The 4838-nt window shown below is 39.5% G+C and overlaps 1 long non-coding RNA gene across 1 annotated transcript in view; it reads right to left on the reverse strand.

Annotated features, from left to right (window-relative positions):
- The window catches only part of LOC115948758, a 5335-nt gene extending 1351 nt beyond the window's left edge, over positions 1-3984 (reverse strand). Inside the window, exons 1-3 of the long non-coding RNA XR_004082539.1 lie at positions 3897-3984; positions 2005-2118; positions 1050-1260 (exon numbers count right to left, since the gene is read on the reverse strand). This is a non-coding gene — a long non-coding RNA (uncharacterized LOC115948758). The remainder of the gene's footprint in view (positions 1-1049; positions 1261-2004; positions 2119-3896) is intronic.
- Positions 3985-4838: the final 854 nt, after the last annotated feature.

Genomic DNA, 4838 nt, shown 5'->3' on the forward strand with positions numbered 1-4838 from the left:
TCTCTCCTTCAAAACCATTTGCTTCCAGTCACAAATTTTCAGAGCTGCAGCACCATGGGGGTGATACTTGTGGTGATTTCAGTGAGAGACAGGCACGAGCAGGGCTGGTTTGGGCAGGCTGGCCCATGGTCCCCACTCAGCTGAACCAGGCAGGCAGGACACAGTGAGACCCAGCAGGGAATGGCTTTCTTTGGTTTGTTTGCATATTTTTGCACACTGTATCTCTTTGTGTAAATACCTGTGTTCCTTACTCTGTGAGAAAAACAAGAATTTCCTGATTTTCCTTTATACAACACAGTATTTTTCATAGCCTTACAATGTCTTTTATTAATTTACTTTTAGAAATAGACACTCATAATCCTTTCAAATTCTGCATCTATACAATGTCAATGCATTTCAGTGAATTTTTCAGTCCATTTATATTCCAGCTGCCTGGTGCTAGAGTCAGACATGTGGTGGTAGTACTGCAGGCAGTAAAGCTGTCCAACCTCTCTGCAGTTCTCCTTGCTGTAATTATTGATCTCTGGGGAAACTGAGCCTCAAACACCAAAAACCCTTTCTGTGATGCCTGACTGTTTAGCAGAAGGTAATGGGACCGGTGAGCTTTTAGTTTAAAAAGACAGCCATTGTCCCTCCACTGAGGAGGAGCTGAGATTTATTTTTAACTTCACACTTTTCTATACATCATGACAAAAAGCCGAATAATTCTATTTTCATTTAGGAGGAAATTATAAGACAAAGAAATAGTCTGATAGATTTTAGATTAGAGCTGCTTCCCTGAGAACAGGGGCTGTTGCAGTGTGGTTCCATGCCAGAGATAATACTTTTTGCCCCAATACTGTCAGCTGGGCCAATATATTTTCAAGAATCGCTACTCTAAACTGAGAGTTCTCCAACATGATGCTTTGGCAAATTTAGATTACTCTCTCTCTCTGTCAGTGCTGAGATTAAGAACTCATTAAGGTAATCTGCATCATAGTGATATTTTAATGATTGCTCTGAAATGGAAAAATATCACACATCTGTTTGTATTCTGCAACTTGACATACCTTTAGGAAGTCAGTTTCTGATGACATGTTTGGGCAAATTATGCTTTATCTGCATGCTTTTTCCATTCATCATCCTGATTTGGGAACTTGAATGTCATAAGCAGAAAGCTATGTTAATTGTACATTTTTGGAAGTCAGTGTAGTCCAAAACATATTCCTCAAGACCATCAGCCTCACAAACTCTGCTCGAGAAGGTGGAGATGTTCTTTATCTGTTAGAGGAATCACAGACAGTCTTTGTCACAAGAATCTCCAACAAAAAGCATCTTGGCCTTATGGATATGACATATTTATGTTTCCTCAAACTAAAACCCATTACATATATGAACTGCTACTGTAAACACAAGTGCAAGTAAAAGACTTCTACTGTTGCTGGATTCCTCCTCCTCCTCAATTTAGGCAGTCAGCAAAATTATTTTCTCAGTATTGAGTTACAGTTAAGAATTGTTAACTGTGGTGTTTCCTTCACAAATAAAGCCTCTAAATTAGTTTAGATCATAAAATTGAAAGTATGAAGTATAGAGAAAATCATCATAAAAGTATAGAGAAAATATGTGCTACAAAAATAGAAGTTTCTTATTAAAGCAGTTTTCATGGAAATGCTCACAGCTGAGTTAGTGTTATTTGCCTCTAATTTGGGCTTTATTCTCCATACTGTATGTTAACAAACTTAAGCCACTTAATGCCAAGTGCCTTACCCATTTTTCTTTAATTAAATTTCTCCAAAGAATCACGTTACACGAGCATTTGCCAATACAAAAGCACGCTGAGAGATTCTGGGTAAAATCCAGGCACCCCTACAGTCACCAGTAAAACTCCCATTGAAGACATTATTCTACTGTACAGATCTTTACTATATATGGGTAATAAAAATTATCTTGTCACTTAGGAATTAAGTTCTTCAGTACACTATTCTAAGAACCTCAGCTCTGAATGAGCTCTGCACTAGCACTTACCATCTCCCTTACCAGACAAACCAACGTTACTTCAGAGTCCAATAATGTCCGTTTTCAGGTATGTTTATAATTGCTGGAATATTCAGCAGATGCCAGTTTAGACAAGCTTCCTGCCTGTGGATAGAGGTAGGTACTCAGTCTAATAATCTGCAGTTTTACTACAGAGTTTGAGCACAGGATTGCCTGCACTGAGCTCTGGAAGAAACCTGAACCATTGGAATTTAGGGATTCTCTTAAACGTTCACTAATAAGCTATAGGTGATCAGTACATGAAAGTAGTGCAAAAATTAATTAGATTTAGGACGATCTTTATGATCATTAACAGAAGACCACATGTAACAATTTACTTGTATTTCATTTAGAGCTATTTTTTGTCTGTGTGAGATGCTGAAGTGGATAGTTCTGTGATTCTTCCTCTGACACAGGTTTTTAGCATCATTTTTTCTTCCATAATTCAGCCATACATTGCTGTGGGATTTGATGTTTGGGAAAAAAAAAATCAATCAAGTCTGCTCTAGGCCAGCACTGGTCAGCAAGGGCACAAGCAGGAGGGTTTGAGCTGGTGCCTGCTCCTGCCTTGGCTCTTGGGACATCACCATCCTGCAGCTGCAAGAAGGACAAAAGGCTGAGGGCAGCTTGTCTGCTTCAGTGCAAAGTTACTTTCCTAACTGGTATATTTTTGCAGCTCTAAGATGTTACCTAGTTACCAGTGAATCATAGCCTGGTAACCACTCAGAGAATTCTGGGGTTTATTTACAACAAGGTAAGCGACCCTGAATAAGTCAGGCTGGGGACACTTAGGCTGTCCAATTGTACAAGAGGAAGAGACTCACACAAAATTTATTTGAAGTGTTAAGATTAAACCTGCAGTATGAAGTTCATTACCATTAGTCTTGACAACATTAACTCTATTTAAATCTATTGAACTGGTTTAAAATTAAACTTCAGGTTCCCTTCACCTGCAACCCAGCCCTGAAGCTGTCAAACCCTGTGTTGTCCATCCCATGCCAGATTTTCCCATTTGGTTGGAACATCACTATTAATAGACCATAAGTGGATATTAAAAAAAAAAAAGGAAAAAGTGAGATTACCCAATTACCCAATTCTGAAAACAGCCATGTTTGCTTGCTTCAGTTTTGAGAAAGATTGTCAAAAATTAAGTTTCCTGACGGGTCTTAATCTTCCCCTTTTGTGGCTCGGGACCATCCATCCCTCCTGCCTCCCCCAGCGCTGGCTGAGCGGGGTTGCTAAGCGACATGTTCTTCTCTTCTGTACGTTAGCAGAGAGAAACAGATCAAAGACACCCACAGCCCTGAATTATTTTATAAATGAATTTAAAGAGACACTCTCCTGTGCTGTATTATGTGGGGGGAGACCAAAAAGTTGCTGGGTGTAGTCAGAGTAACTGGAGAATTAAACTGACGTCTTCTGGAAGATAAGAATGCTCTCATAAATGAAAGCTGTGTAGTATTTGCCTTTTTTCTTGGGTTTTGTTTTCTTTTTTTTTTCTTTTTCAGAACTAGATTACAAATTTTTTATGCTCATTAATGTTTCTGGTTTCATGGCAATGAAGACATTGAGTGCAGGCCAGGCTGCATGTGGGTACAACTTTCACAAGTCAGGGTTTCTGTCATCGAGTGACAAGCTTGCAGGGTTTAACTCTTTTCATCTCTTGCAAAAGAGATTATCTATTATACAAAAATGTTTAATTCTTTAATTTTTAAACATTTTCCTGCCTGATCTTAGACAAGAAAACCACAGGACAAAGTTCAAGAGATGTGTATTTGAAAGAATAAAGGAAGATATGGAAGTAACCTGTGAAGATCAGACAAAAAACCTACGACACTAACATCTCAGATGTTCCTAAAAAGAATGAAAACCAAATGACTAACCTGTAATTACAAAAGCTGGGCATACACAAGTTTAAACATTATCTTACAAGACCTTCACCTTCCTGGCATCAGCTCATCTCAGCTGCTCTGTGCAAGCTGTGGGGTTTGCAGGAGCAGGCTGGCAGCTGACGCAGGTGCTTGCTGAAACAGAAAAGGAAGGAATTATTTGCCCCTGTATCTACTCAGTTTTTACCATCAACAACATAAAAGGAAAAAAACCCAGCACTTGGTAACAAAGTGCAAGAATTTTTCATGACTTTTCATTTCCAAAGCTGCCACGGCTGGCACAGCCCTCAGAAAACAGAGAGACACACAAAAAACACACTTAAAACCTTCCTCAGACAACCAAGACAGACTATTTATATAAAAATAAAACTATTAGGTAAGTTTGCTGCAAAAAATTCCATGTAAAATTTTTCCCACATGTGACTTGTTCTGTACCAGCCACCTGAGCTGCACAAGCAAGTGTGTCTTTTAAGGCTGTTTCAGGGGCTTGCTCAGGCAGAGGTGCCCCTGCAGCTCCAGGCACAGCATCCCTGGGGGACCGAGTGCCAGAGGATCCCACTCTCTTCACCGTGTGCCTGGTCAGAGAGTGCAGCAAGCTCCTCACTCTTGTCCTAGGCCAGAAATCTCACATCAAACTGAGGGTAGATTAGTGAAACTAATACAGTCTAGGACTATAAAGTGATGAATCTCACACAAATCTCCACAAAAAAAGCCAAACAGCATTAGTATTTGTTTACATACATTTCATTTTCCAATGAGAAAACAAGCCTCCCTTTTGTTCCTGCATCATTAAAAGTCTCTTCCAAATTCTGACAGCTTAGGTTTGGCATGTAAAATCCACTGTACTACAGCTAACCTACATTCTCGTAAAAGCACGTATTTTAGAACAGGGCTCAGCCAGCTTCCCCATTTGTAGATATCAATTACACAGGCAAG

Source organism: Geospiza fortis, unplaced genomic scaffold, assembly GCF_000277835.1.
Source record: "Geospiza fortis unplaced genomic scaffold, GeoFor_1.0 scaffold394, whole genome shotgun sequence".
NCBI classification, from domain to species: domain Eukaryota; kingdom Metazoa; phylum Chordata; class Aves; order Passeriformes; family Thraupidae; genus Geospiza; species Geospiza fortis.